The 15,775-nt window shown below is 41.5% G+C and overlaps 1 protein-coding gene across 5 annotated transcripts in view; it reads right to left on the reverse strand.

Moving 5' to 3' along the window:
* Positions 1–15,775, reverse strand: part of LOC143156555 (poly(rC)-binding protein 3-like) — a 548,870-nt gene that overhangs the window by 131,085 nt on the left and 402,010 nt on the right. The window contains exon 1 of one of the 5 annotated variants that reach the window (XM_076330214.1): positions 11,501–11,590. The exons of 3 other annotated variants lie outside the window; for them this stretch is intronic. The gene's annotated coding sequence lies outside the window, so the exon portion shown is untranslated. Of the gene's footprint in view, positions 1–10,869; positions 11,033–11,500; positions 11,591–15,775 lie in introns of those variants that run through there. One more of the 5 variants, XM_076330215.1, reaches the window with a different exon arrangement.

The raw sequence follows: 15,775 nt of genomic DNA on the forward strand, positions 1-15,775 counted from the left end.
GCCTAGAATATGATTTTTTAGGTATTTCACTGCTGAATGTTCCAAGTGGTTGAAATGAAAATGCACAAGCTTTGGAAAGTCCATATTCCTACTGAAGTGAAGTGGTGGTGGACACAATACAATAGGTGTTACGGTGTAGTGTTCCTGTACTAACCACTAGACCTTTCCCATGCAGTTAAAAATAATATCTCCTCTTAGGGATGTGGAAAATAATCCACATACCAAGGTAAACATTTTCTACCCAAACATACTGCAGAGACTTTCACTCTCCCTTTCTAATCTCATGGACACATGAATCTCACTCTCCCTTTCCACTGGTCCCATGACTGAGACAAGGTATCTTCGTAAACCCATTTCTTTCTTCTTTTACCCCAACAGGAGGAGGTGTCATCCAGGCTTAAAACTCAGAGGACCTTCTAAAGAGTGGAGGGAAAGTCAGGAGAAATGGATAGGGGAAGAAGACCGACCCTGTGAAAACATAGTTTCCATGGATCTTCGAATCATAGAATCATTTAGGTTGGAAAAGACCCTTAAAATTATCGAGTCCAACCGTTAACCTAACACTAAACCCACCACTAAACTGTGTCCTTAAGCGCCATGTCTACACATCTTTTAAATACCTCCAGGGAAGGTGACTCAAGCACTTCCCTGGGCAGCCTGTTCCAGTGCTTGACAACCCTTTCAGTGAAGAAACTTTTTGTAATATCCAATCTAAACCTCCCCTGATGCAACTTGAAGCTGTTTCCTCTCGTCCTATCACTTGTTACTTGGGAAAAAGCTTGTATCTTATTCAGATACGAGCCAGAGCAGTATCACACATCACTTTCACAATGAGATGCCATCTTGCAGCCCAAGTCAACAGAAGTGGCTGGTAACATCTTTGTGTCATTCATAAAGGTGGATGTTCCTGCGATGTAGGAGCACAGAGGATCCCAGGAGCCCTTGGGGATTAGACAGAAACCTGTTCTCATCCTACTGCTCCAATAGAATAATCGAGGAGAAATTATGTCAGGGGCTCTGTGGACATCTCCTCCTCCTCCTCAACACCTTCCTTGGATGTTACAACAGGCCAGGGCTACCTCCAGCTCAGCCTTTTGTCACATTCGGTCTGCTGCATACATGTCAAAATTCAGGACAACCTTCACTGCCTGTCCCAAATAATTAAGGCAGCAAATGAGTGGAATACATAGAAATAGCTGTTTCAACTTGCAAAAACTAACCAGGTACATATGGTTACAGTTGCAAATCTAAGATCATCATTGGCTAAGAATGCAGATCAGCAGCACTTCAGATTGCCAAAAAAGAGAAACAGAAGATATCTATGGCTCAGAATCGTCTCTAATACCATTTTTGTCACAAAGTTACTATGTGTATATACAAGCTACAGATAGGTATGTAAATTAGGTGCTCAGTGCTTACACAAAACTACTGACTTTGACTAAATATTAATTGAACAACATTATTAGGTAAAAATTAATACAGATGAACTCCCTACTTTGTTGATTACACATCATAAATTAAAAAGAGATTTATTTGAACAAATACAGTTCAATAAGTCCTTTTCATGAATGAGAAGTGTGAAGCCAAGAGAGTTATTCAAAGCTGCAGACACAAAAACTAGTCTCACAACATAAGCTATAAACCCATCTTTGTTTATTACTATAGCCTACCCATTTGATGTCTATCCTAATAAATGGTTCTCAATGAAAAGCATGCAAGTACACACCATTTTCTCTGGCTATCCCCAGAGTATTGAGGATCATTAGACAGGTCATCGGCTTTCTGCAAGAGATGTCTGCATAGTTTTCAAATTTTGACTAGTAATCTGTTGAAATAAGGTTTGCAGCAGAAGACATACTGAGCCAAAGTCATCACTAGTCTGAATCTGTGAGGATGTGATTTTTGAAGATGACTTTGCTCTCAGTTTTAGACATATTTGCAGGTCCAAAGTGGTTTTATTCTGTTGATATCCCCACCCCCCAAAAAATTGCAATTACTATCAAGAAAATAAAAGCACCAATCCAGAACTAGTTGAATTGAGATGTTTCTGTGACTATTCCCAGCAACAGACTTGTTTCTCAGAATTTTGTCAGAAAGCAGTTATAACAGTGTAAACTCATTTCCTTTTAAATTTGGGCAAATATGTGCACAAATTTTACTTGATTTGCCCAGATCCTATAAACAAAAACATGCAAGAAATTTAATGTCGTATAAACATAATAATTTTCTTTAGAAAGTTGCCAGCCATGGTTTGAAGTTGTAGTTAAGTAAAATTCCCGGTTAAGTGTTTCAAGTGAGTAAGAATAAATACCTTTGAAATCAACACAGCCAAGAAAGGATTTTGTAAAATCTACTAAGCTCCACATAAGACAATCCCCCAATATAAAAAAATATATATATGAAAAATCTGAATTGCATTAGCAGCGTAGGAACTAGAAATGAAACACGTTTTAGGTGCATCTGCAATCTTTTATGCTTGTCCAGTATATATTCAGAATACTATTTAGAAATACATTTCTTTATCTGTCAACTCAGCCATATTCTCATTGAGAGCATCAGATTTTGATATATTTTTAAGTATGATCTCAGAGGCATACAGAGCTAAAATGAAGGTGACATTTTATTAGTAGCCGTAGGCAACACTAGTTCTGGCTACTTTTGTTATTATTTATCTCCCAATATATATATGATCTGCTGCTTTTAACTTTATTGACTAACAATAATATTCACTGGAGACTGGGTCTTTCCTGTCTAGTGATGGGAAAGCAGAAAGGTCACAAGGTAAAAGAAAACTCTTTTTTCATAGGCACTTTAATGCATTGCTCCTAAGGGAATTCAAGTTGCTTTAGAAAGGTTTAGATATATATTGGTGGGCCCTTTACTCTTGAGCCAACTAAAAGCCCATCCATCTGTGCACAATCCAATGTAATAAAAGCACAGTAAAAAGGATAGTTTCTGCACACTTTTTTTGTAAAGCCTCGCTTGCATTTTATTGCCAGCTCCACAGTAACTTCACACACCCACTCAAAGTAAGATCAGGCTTGTTTCTTAACTGAGGTACAACAGGCAAGAAGAGGTCACACTGTCTGAAAGGAAATATCACAGCAATGAACAGGATTAGAAGTGAATAGGTCCCAGTAAGCAGATTACCCTAAAACGAAACCCAGGGATGACAAGGCAAAGCCCAGGATCCAAATCGCCTGTCGGCAATCTCCTCACAGCAAGTGTGGGGTCAAGAAGTGGCTACCAACAAATATATGTAATCAACCACAAGTGGTGTTGATACATTTGCCCAATCAAACAATAAAATAAACAAACAAAACCCTCTAAAAGTTTAGCAAATCCAAAAGTTAAGGCTACCTTTGTCAGAAGAAAACTAGTATCAGAAAAAAAGGGAATATCAAGATGGGTTGCCTAAACGGCCGTAACTCTGCCTTTTACATTGAACAGCTTTTCATTGAAGCTAAAAACCAACGGAGCAGGAAGGATGTTTCTGAGAAATCAAAAAGCATCATCCAACCACATTAAAGTATGTCCACACAGCTGCAAGGAGATTGTATCACCCACTGGCTATAAACTACCACTCATCTATCACTCATCAGCTGACACTCAGTAGCTGGTCATGGATGTGATCCTACGCAGGGGCAACAAGACGCAAAACAGGTGAGCTACCATTACATTCAGTCATGACAATCTTAATAGCTGCAGAAGGAAATTATTTGCATTTGTAGTGTTTAAGCTAATGCATTCTGCTCCACAGCCAGCACCAGGAACAGGTATCCCTGAACTTACCATGCCACAGCTGAAGATCAGTGTCTTCTTGAAGCATGCTTTTTAAGACATGGGTTAGATTACTCACAAACACTAATTAGCTACCAATGAGAGGTTGGATACTATGCTGTCACATATTAAGTTACGATAGGATATGTTGACAGATTAATTGGTACTGAAGCTCCCAGAGATATATAGGCAACTGTGGTTCCTGTAAGCAAACAGGAGGCCAACAGCAACGCTGGTTAGAAGCGTGGGAAAGAGTCACACCCAGCATGTGACGGTCACAACAGACACCCCCAAGCGCAGATGCGTTTCTGTCAGCATTGGAGGCTGTTTGGGGAGATGCTCTAGTTAGTCATGGGAAAGTACAGCTTCAGGAGGCTCCACACGACAGCTCTCAGAGAGGTATCATTCCTGCACAAACAACAGAAGCCTCCAAAATTTCAGCAGTATTTTAAAACACAGGGTCGGATTCAGAGTATCTTACTTATCTGACACTACGACACTGAAGGGACATTAGACTTTGTTATAAGCAAGGTTTAAGAGCTGTTATGATTTTTATTCAACCTCCTCTACCCCACCCCAGTCCGTGGTAAGCATCATGGGATGCTCACAGTACTTAATTAACAGTGACAGTCTTTCCGTTACCTGCCAGGCATCTGTGTTTGTACAGTGTGAATGCTGATGGGGGAAGGAGGGAGGGGAAACTAAGTATATCTCTCCCTCTCAGCGTCTGCCCAGAGCCCTTGCTCTTCCCTGAGAAATCTAACGATGTAACTTCTGATGTTCCCTACTACTTGATCAAAATCCAGCAATTTAAACATCTCTGAAAGAGGAGTTGAGACTCCAAACCTGATTCTTATCGCTGCGAATGAAAACCCTGAACTTGCATATCGGAACAACGGTAGATCTCTCATATTTTCCCATTTGCAGGAGCGAAACATTTTATTTTAATTTACTCTTATAGGTATAACATACATTAATAAAAGAGGCAAACAGTCTTTTTAATCACTTCGATCATATGTAAACAAATCTCCACTAGATCCAGGCAGCTCAGGGACTTTCAGTATTTAATCCAGTACTATATAGTAATTATTAAATGGATTTACAGCATTTACAAACGTTGCATCTGCCCCCAATGTTTTTACAGCCTTTTCATTTAAAGTCTTTGCTGTTGTTCTATAGAATGTTTAATGTTACAAAACAGCCAGCAAAATTTCCATTAGCTCTTCTGGCTAGATGCTGACACGCAGCCACAGTCACGCTAATGAGATCCTCGAGGTACGCACAGAGTTTTGTTCATTGAATGAAATCACAGAAAAGTCATTTTCTGGTCTTCAAAACTCAGATTCTGTCCTTCTATTCATTTAAATCAGGCTCAAATGCAGAATAGGTGCTTTACTGCCCACTGATGAGAAAATGCAGGCCAACAGGAGTAAAGGTAATAAACTATCATAAATACAGGACTAGATGGTGTGGACATTGCACCAAGCACTTCATTGTCATGTAGCATCCAAAAGTGTTCTTTTTTTGGGAGACGTACCCCTCCGCTTTTCTGTAGAGTGCTCTGCATCTGGGATGGTATTCTGCTTCCCTTGTTGCCACCAGGACAACCAGACTGTTCAGATTTCATTTAATGAAATCCTCAGATTAGCACTAATATCTTATCCGTATTTGCTTACCAACAAACGCATACATATTCGTATATAAAAGATGACAAAAGTCTCTTTTTCTAGAGCTCCACGTGCTCTGTATGCAGCTGCCCAGACCCTTGCCACGTGCCTGGGACTGCGGTTCTGACACAGCCACCCCCATTTTCTAAAACTTGGCTGAACATTCATAAAGCCTCGCTTTAAGCATCACAGTCAAGTGCTTTTGTTTGGTTTTGATTTTTTTTTTTTAGCGAAATTATTCTTTGTTTCTTATTACAGACACGTCCCTAAACTAGTCTATAAGCATAGCCAAAAGTTTTTCAGTAAATGTACTGTGAATCTAACAGAAATAAAGCAGTACAGAACAAGGCAGAGACGTGCAAACAGTGTTTTTCTAAACATTTTAATTGCCTTTTTTTTTAATTATTTGAAAATGTTTGTCTTAAACTGTTTGCGAGGTTAAAAAGCAACAAAACCAAAAGTTTTTCTCTGAACTATTTTGTAGAAGTTTTCAGGTGTCACTGCAATAAATCCTACTAAGAAATGCTGCAGTGTCCTCACGCACTTGTATCAAGCCATAGGCTGTCTGAGCAACTAGATTATGCTGAGAACAACAGGTACGTGGACTCTTTTTATTCATGTTATAAGTAAGTCCACTGCTTATTTATTCCATACTGTTACAGTCAAATCCTACCACCGACGCCCACATCCTTCTCAGAAGGAAAGTCTGTTGAGGTCACTGGGCTGAGTCTTGACAGTCTTAATCACTGCTCAATGACTCCCAGCAGCTAGCTACGTCTAGCTACGACGTCAAGCATGGACCTCTGAGGGGGTGAACGGAATAAGGAAGTTCACCAGACTCTAAACAACCATTACAGCTTTGGGAAAAAACAAGATCTGATCTGAGTGGGAGTCTGGTCTGTAGAGGAACAGAATTAAAAAAAAAAAGCGCTTACATTAACCCTTTTGGAAAAAAGGCCCATTCATGTTGATTTGCATTTTTTTTTTTTGAAGTATAGATATTAACCTTTTATTTTTTAAATAACAATGACTTTCTATACTAATTGTTTTTTGTGTCTCAGTGCTGAAGGCTTTCAGAGCTCGGAAAGCAAGTCAAGATGCTGAACAGCGTGTGTGTACACAAGATGACAGCCTTTGGCAGGAGACACAAAAGCTTCAGAATAGGGGTGAGCACAGCAAAGGGCCACCCGTGTGCATCAGGGACGATGGGGCTGTCTGCTAGAAATCTTGGCATACTGCTCAAATGGGAGTTTGTTGACCTGACCTTGATTTCTGTGCCTGATTGATGAATGTTAACATACGATTGCACTTGCTGAATATTTTCGTGGCTTTCTAACCACTTTATAGACACTTGGATGTATTATCATCTCCCTCTTCCCTCCCCCTAGCCGATGGACACTACACTCCATAAAAAACACACATACACCCTTAAGACTAGGTGGATGTCTATTACAAAGATTTTTCTGCTTGGTTTTAATCCAAAAGAGCTGGCATTGAGTTGGTATTTTTTAATTAAAACCTCCTTCGCTCAGCTCTTTTTTGTCTTGTGGAGCATCTATCAATCAGGAGGAGTCACCACAGGATGCACCCGGTGGCAGGAGGCCATTTCGTCCCCTCCCCCAACCCCAGACACTGACTTTTTTCCTCCCCCCTGCCTCCAACTTCATTAGCTAAATGCACTGAATAAACCTTAACATCCCAGCTAAATCCTATTGGCCCTGGATTTGCTGCTTAATGCTAAAACCCAAGCGACCCATTTTTCTCATGTTGATACTTCTATTGCTGATGGCAGCCAGCAGAGAAAAATACATTAAAATATTTTAAGGTTGGGTAAGGAACAAAACCCAGAGTATTCATCACTCACTCTTTCTGCTGCTGCTCATGAACTTTACGTAAGCTCTACTTCGTGTGTCAAAGCCTCCCTTGCTTTTGTGCTTCATAGGCAACACGGTGAATCTGTTGCTTAGCAAATGAATGCAACAAAGTGCATCTGTTATTAAAAGTGCGACAAGGTTTCTTTTAAAGAAAAATGATCTTGCAAAGTCTATGAAACTAAATTTCTGTGCATTCTACAATCTCCAGCCATGACGTTGTTATAAACGTCAGAAGATGGAGACCCCACTAACTGAAAATCTTTGGGAAAGACTAACGACGAGAGTAAACCGTTTCAGGGCTACAGATGCATTTTGAGTTCCTATCCTTATGTTTTGCTTTAAGCTGTAATAGTTTGCCTTCCTGATTTCATGTATGCAACAGAAAAGGCTAAAGATTATTCACCATCCCCCTGCCTCCTGGCTGCCAGCCCTCTCACTGCACCCCAGTTATAATTGCTGTACCTAATCTCACCGCGGCTCAGCTGCCCAACACTTCTTCCTCGGTCTGTGATGATGAGCAGGAATGTTGATGGTCACTTCCCCACTTTTGACTCCTTATTCCCAAAGCACCCAAACTGGGTTACCCATTCAGCTGCAAAGTCTCCCTATGGTAGTGAAGAGCTTTAGCGCTCCTGACTGCTCCTGGGACCACCAGCCTGCCTTTACTCCTTGCTCCATCAGACCTCCAACCTCTCTGCCCCCCTCAAACCATCACCACCATGACCACTATGTGTTTTGCCACAGCATCTGCCACTTCAAAACCCTTCCCTCCTGCAAATACCTCTTTCACACTCCTGCCACACACACCCATGGCTGCAGCCACATCCCCCATTAGCTTTGCAAGCTTCTCCACAACGTCCTGCCCCAGTGATACACCCTTGCCCTACTGCAGGGTCCCTTTGCAGTTGTCCCTGCCCAGTGTGCTCAGCCCTGGCCTACCCGCCCTCCCGAGCAGGAGGGATGGCTCATCCTCTCCTCCTGTGTCCTGTCCCACTTCCCCCAGCGCAGAGCACCACAAGGGTGTGAACCACCGCGCTTTGGCTAGGACAGCCTCCAGCCATGCCATGGCTCCGTGGCAAGCGGCTTCACAACTGAGCACTACCCTCACGGCTTACAAAAGTTGCTCACCACATTTTCAGTAATCTGTCAGAGAAGGCTATTTCAGTTTGCTCTTGAGTATCCAACCAACACAGCAGTCTTTGGATTTGACTTATATTTTTAATAACACATTTTGCTTTACATTAATATCAGACCTCAATGCCCTACAATACCGAGGACGGTCTCCGAGAAGAAGGGCTGCATTCTGAAATGTCTACCCCATGCACACCCAGTCCTTCGCCCAACAAATTCCTGTGGCATTCAGAGGCTGCAAAGGCTGAAAAGAAACAAGGAGCCTGGACATCTGGTAGAAATTCAGTTATCCTGAATAAAAATTATATTTACAAAGTACCTAAAAACAAATCTAATCTAACACTGAAGATATGCAGCACAGGTTACACATTAAGATTATTAGTACGATGTCCATTATGAGAAGGCTTTCAAATAAAAATGCTTTCCTACTGACTGCGTGCTTGCGTTAATGTATTTCTTACCAATACCACTAATAGAGCGTTTATCATGTTTCTAGCTTCTCTAAAGTAACAACAAAAAAATATTGAGACATGTAAGAATAAAATGAATATATCCATGTCACTACGTGTTATCATACTGCACACACTCTACAGTTGTGTTTAAATATGGTCCTTGAAGGAAGTAATGCAACTGACTGACTTGAATATTACAGAAATATTCAAACCAGAATAAACTGGAGACCAAGATTGATAAGGAACGGAACCAGTAAAACAAACAGTTATATTCTCGAGGACTTATTTTTGCAGCACGAACACAGATGAGAGAAAGAAAGAGGGCAAGGTCTTTTGTAAGAAACCAGCTATTTCAGATTGTAAGGAAAATAAAAGTATTTTTGTTCACTTGATTATAGATTAAGAAGGTATGGAGTAATAACCACATGATCGATCAAGTTTTTCCGTTTCTTGACTACAATGAGTAGAATACTAGATAGATGATGTATTTATTAAGAGGTTTATGAGTAGGCAAGCCTCAGCTTTTCAGTTTATTTTATTTTTATAAACTCTTGCCTGATTTTAGTATGGCCGATTCCTGGATTCCATTTTGAACCATCCTCAGTGATAGTTCATGAACTTTGCACCAGGATTCTTTATAGGGATAAGCGGTGGACAAATGGATTACCAGCTGCTCAACTCCATTTTTTTACCACTGTTCTACTTCTAAAACTTTATATAAAAGAAACAAACAAGACCTACAGCTGGACTGGATGGTATGCACACTTCTAACAGCAATTTTTTTTTTTTTTTTTTTTTTTTAACATTTGAAGATAGACATGCACGGCAATTTCCAGCTATGACTGTATTTTGCTGCCTATAATCTACACAAGAGCTGTTAAAACATGATTAGGTAATATGTATTAACTGAATGTTTATTTTTCCAGTAGTACTAGTAGGGTTATCAGAAACACAAATAGAAGGTGTACGCTAAACATAGCCATATCCAGTGTAACAGGAAATTTTAGAAGATGTATCAAAGAGATTAAAGCATAGTTTTTGGCGCATAGTAACAAAACTTCTTGCATCTTTAATAATAATAATAGGCATGAAGTCCAGAGTCCTCTCTTATTACTGTTATCATAAAGCTACCATATATTTCCTAGCTCTTCTTTAAAAAATGCACACTTTGAAGTTCACTTTTCCCCCATTGCACAACACAGAGAACAGCGATACGATTGTTTACTTAGGCTGCTTACATTAGCAACTTAAAAACCAAAAAAAGCCTTCAGAAACGTTACCAGCTAAATGAAAGGAAGCAACTTCCAATGCTAGCACCCCCAAAATATGGGACAATATTCCAGCTCAGTAGCTTTTGACAGGGATGCTGGTTTACAGTACGTCCGAAACTTCTTAGCCTCTGCCTTCCTTCTGTAGTTTTCCTTGGCAAGGGCCAGATCTCGCCTCTCCCCATTTCACGTTAAACTTGCAGGAAACTATTAACCGGGGGGTGGCTGCGGGGAAGCGGGGGGCACACACACCAGCCTCCAGATGATATTATCGCATTTAAACCCTGGAGCTGCCGGCTCAGGCGGGGTTACTCACCCCAGGGAAGCGCGCACTTTCCGACTGACAGCCCCTAATAGACATTTTAGCGCAGCTCACTTGTGCGGATGATAAACCAGCACATTCTCCACGCAAATCACTTCTACAGCAACTTGTTGGTTTCAATCTTTTAACGGCTTTGCCCACCGCAGCCTGCCCCGGGCGGGCAGAGGAGCGAAACTCGGTCCCTAAAGCGCCCGCAAAAGCAGCGTGCTCGGCTCCTGCAAGCTCGAAACAAAGCGAACACCCCAAACCCAGCCCCCGCAGGCAGCACCCCCTCCTCGGCCGCGCTACAACTCCAGAAAGCAGGGAGGGTTGCTCCTTGCGGCCGGAGCCTGCTCCATCCCCTCTCGCATCCCTGCGCGGGGCAGAGGTACCCACCTGCCGAGCGGGTCCCCGAGCCCGGCCGGGGCCCCACGCCGCTCCCTTCCTCCCGTGGGGTCGTGCAGCCAGCCGGCTCCCTCCGCGCCGCCCTTGCGCGGGGCTGCAGCCAGCCGGCTCCCTCCGTGCCGCCCGAGCGTGGACAGATGGCCGGGAGCCCTGAGCCCTACCAGAGTGAAGCAAAGCTGGGCTTTTTTTTTTTTCCCCTTCCCCCCCCCCCCCTTCCCCTCCTTTCTTTCCCCCCTTTCCTCCCTTCTCCCCGGTTTTCCTCCCTTCCTCCCCTGGCTTAGCCCCTGACAGATAAGCCCGAGTCAGCCAGAGTGCGCTCACAACACCCCCTCCACCAATCATTTCAATTAGTGCCACATGAGAGGAGCTTCTGCCCAAAATCTGCTTAAGAAAGGGCCAGAGGGCAGGGCAATCTCCTTTGCTCAACAATGACCAGAAGCTGCTATAAATATCCAAACAAAAGCACTGTCAAGGCCAGGAATGTCACATCCTAATGTGATAAAAATTGTAAAGATCCGATGTATACCAGAAGTACAAAGGAGGAAAAATAAGAAAAAAAACAACACCAGAGCAAAGACTAAAAGCAGTCGCCACCTTCCTACCCTCTCCCTTAATACGTAACCTTGTAATATGTTATCAAAGCTGTATATTTCTGGGTGCCAAGCTATTATGTTTTCGAGGTCCCGAACAGCTCGCTCACAATCCCTTTGTGACAGCTGCATGCTCATATTTATAGGTAGCCAAGTCTATGCATCTTATATAACCGAGTACACTGACCAGGGCTGGTCAGAGGTAGCCTCCGACCCCGCAGACACGTTACATCACAAAAATAGTATAAGCAATGACTTCTCTAAATTAAAACATTAACAAGAGGTTCCCAATACGCCAATAAGTAAATCAATACATTAATAAAGTACAGGCTTGGGTGCATTTGTATCAAAACTGGGGGATTTAATCTAATTTGATTTAGACACATTTTACACCAGCGTATTCCAGCACTGTGAGTGAGGAGAAACTCCAGCCTGAGGTTTCTAACTCTACAGTGAGTTAGAGCTGACAACTAACAAAAAACCCCCTCAAAACACCCTTGATCAAGCAGAGTGCCTCCGCCAGAGGTGCCGGGACCTAGAGCTTGTGCACTGCTTTGCAAACCTCCAGTTCGCACTGTGCAAGTAGCTGGATGCTGCCTGCTCCAGCATGGGGAGGGCAGGGCAGGGCAGGGCGGCAGAAGGGAGTGGTTTCGGTCCCATTTGACTGCTTGTAAACTCTGCAATGCTTTTGAGATAGTAATTTCCAGCCTGTTGATGGCAAGATGACAACAGCTAGGTTCATCTGAGGGGAAGCCAATAGTCACTGTCACCTAATTCCCCCCACAGACGTTCCCAAATGTAATCATTGCAAAGGGAGGGCACTCAGCTGATGTCCCTCCAACTCTCGTGTCTCAATGTTTATGTACAAATCTATGTAAAAGTAGTTAATCCTATTGACTAACCTCAAGCTCTTTCAGAACGGACATAAAAAACATCTGAAATTATCTGTGTTCCCTCTGTTTGTTTTCCACCAACTCAACAATAAACTTCTCTTCTATTACAAATAAATGTTATTTTTTCCATTTCATTCCCATGCCCTCCTCTGATCATACTTGTTTGTCCTGCTGCAGTGAACATTGCTTTCTCATACTAAACCCATTCACATATAGGCTTATCCTCAAAGCACCCTTATCCTCAAAGGATGTCCAGAGATGGTTTTTGCTGTTTTATTAATTCCCTGAATTTAAGCATGTGCCCTACATAACAAAGCATGTACTTTTAGAAGATAATTTGAAGAAACGCATTTAAAAGAGAGAATATTTAAGTGAAGCCCATGCAAAACCCTAGTCTAAAAATCACGTGCACAGGCTTGCAAGAACAAAACTGCCCGGAAGTTTTCCAGACTTCCTAGTTTTAGCAGGGACAGAAATATTCTTTATTTCAACAAAGAGCTTTCAGTAACCCAGAGCGCACAGATGCAGAACAATAACACCAACACAAACAATACAGACTAAGCATTGTCGGGCCAAAGCCGCCAGCCCGTGGGCTGACACAGCCCTCCCTGAGGACAGGGGAGAGTGAAGCAGAGACCCCTGTTCTGGCACAGGCAGGGTGGTGGTCCGTGTAGCCCAGCACAGCAGCCGGAGGTATGGCAGGACGTCCAGCTGTATTTGCAAGGTATTGCAATATAGCTAATAAACCCTGCCAGTTCCACCGGCTGGTCTTTACGTTGGGTCCTTCTTTTACTTCAAGCAGGGCCAAGCTGGGTGTCTGCAGTGGCAGTACAGACATGCTTTGCATTGCAAAGGAGTGGACAGGACCTCCGCTGAAGGGAAAAAAAAATATCCTCAAGAACAAAAACCCCTCCAGGTAAACAGTAAAATGTTTTCAGAATAATGAGCTTACCTGAGAAAAACATGACCTATGACTTAAACAGCTGCATAGTCGTAACTGAGTAACAAGACAGCAAAAATAAGTCACTAATGGAGTGAAATGCAAGATTGTGTGCACGGTATAAAAATCCAGCCAGCCGGGCAGATGAATAAATTTGCGGAACTGTGCCACTGATGCCAGAAGTAAAAGAAAAATATCCTTCTCTCTCAATTTTGGGTGGTTTTTGTATCTTTCACTTCCTGGATCAGCTATCGTTACAGAGTTCAGAGACAGGAGGAAAAAAAAGGTTATAAAAATAAACAGTATTTCCTCGTCTTGCCAAAAGGCCCTGTTTGAGTTGATCTGTCTTGACCTGGTCCTCATTGTTTTGCATGCTGCTTTCCTACACCAGCTTTTCCAACCTATGCATAAAAATGGTGGGAGAATCTTGCAACCTCCCTTAAGGATGCTGAAAATGTAACATGAAGAAAACTGCATGTATGGAAATATGCCTCACAGAGAGGTATTCAGAAGGGCTCTCCTTTGAAAGCTTGAAAGTATTCAAAACACCATTTACTTACCGATCAAAATGCTGTAGTTGATGACAAATCTAAGAGACAGATGACAGAAATCTCCATGAGCAATGTCCCAAAAAGAAAATGTATAAACAAAAGATACTGTTTAGTTTGTAACAATTTAGTATATATTTTCAATTTTAAACTGTTTGTAAAATATTCCACCAATAGATCAGGGTAAGACTTCTTGTTTTATAGAAAACTATGACTATTACCTGGAAGTGCTTTAAGTTAACTCATTATGGAAATGGAAACCTGGAGCAGATACATTGCGTCCTCGCATTTGACATAATTTCCTGGAGAAACAAGCCTATATATGGAAAGCTATCCTCAAGCACTGGTTCAAGTTTTCCCTTAAACACTGTTTTGTTTGATAAGTGAAAACTGACAACACCACCAAATCATCTAGTATTAGTGTTCTTTTCTTTTACATGTCCCTGCTCTTGGAAAAAAAATGGATTATGCTATTTCTTTGTCTGAATAAAATGTTGCAGTTCCGGAGATAAAGACGTATTCAGCTGAGCAATTAAATAGCTAAATAAATGAATCAGCAGAGCAGAAGTGACAGATTTAATTACTGCTTAGAGCTAGGAAGGGGAACTAATTATGGGGTTCATGAACCACATGCCATTCTTCTCCTTAAGCATGTGCTTCGATTCTTCTGGATCAAGCTCTGCAAACGCAGTGGCACCATGCGCCGGATTTAAAAAAAAAAGGAGGAAAAAAAAAGAAAAAAAAGCTATTCAAAATTTGGAAATAAAGTCTAACCTTTGAAGAAAGAATAGTCAATACTCTGTTTTAAAAGCCCATATTCAATTGACTCGATACCATGAATTAGAGGAACTTTCTTTTAAATAGATAAGCACTAAAAATGTAGTTCTCCAAAAAATGAAAGCACAATGAAGTTCACTGGATGTGAATAAACCAAAGATTGCAACAGAAAGCTGTGGTAATTGAGGCATAAAACATATAGCTATATCAAGCGACTTGGAGCCCTATTCATCAGAGAGTATCTGTAGCTGGGAAGCCTGAGAAAGCTGTTGAACCTAGCTCTCAACTGCTTCGGTCTGTCTACCACAGCAAGCAATACAGTTCAAAAAGATGCTTTTGTGGCCACCAACTGCAAAGCCGCTAGTGGTGGAAAAAACTGTTCCTCAGTTTCTGCCTTCTGTCCCATTTCTCTACTTTGCATTAACTTTACTATCCTAATTTTATCCTTGTTTGATAAGACTGTCAATGCCAATTCTTGGAGCTTCACATGAAAATCATGAGCCTTGTGGTATAATCCCACAAACACAAAACTCTTCCCTCATTAGTGGGAGAGAGAAAGAGGAAAAAGCCCCACATACACTGCATTTGAATCACATCATTCAATGAATTGCATAATTTTGGCAAGTTTATGGCTAGCTTATACAGAAGAAAAGAGACAGGGATCATTTCAGAACAAAAAAGAAAAGAAAAAAGAAAGCACCAAACTATATTTAAAAAAAATAAAAAAATTAGTGGAGGTAAGAGAGGAGAGGTCTTTCATTCATAGCCAGCAGTTTTCTAAAATTAAAATCTCAATGTGTTGTGATGTCTGTTTTAGCATAATTTTAAAAAACAACACGTTTGTCTCTTTCCCTAAAAATACTGCAAAGAAAGAGATAAATAACTCTGTACAACTGACCTCATACACCATTCTGAAAAAGTCAGACCTTCTACTCCACTGACTTTGAAAATTTTCAAAAAGCAGAACATGATGCAAACAATAAAACATCTTATGGCTGGGAAAGATCAAAATCCACCCCAGCTATAGCCATGTTCTTCTTCCACACCACCAGTAATTTTGTCAGAATGAAAATGACTGTGTCCAAACCCAGAGATGTACACTGATCCCTGGGAAGGCTCGCTGGACAATCACAAATACCATCATCATCC

The sequence above is a fragment of the Aptenodytes patagonicus genome, chromosome 2 (assembly GCF_965638725.1).
Source record: "Aptenodytes patagonicus chromosome 2, bAptPat1.pri.cur, whole genome shotgun sequence".
NCBI lineage: Eukaryota > Metazoa > Chordata > Aves > Sphenisciformes > Spheniscidae > Aptenodytes > Aptenodytes patagonicus.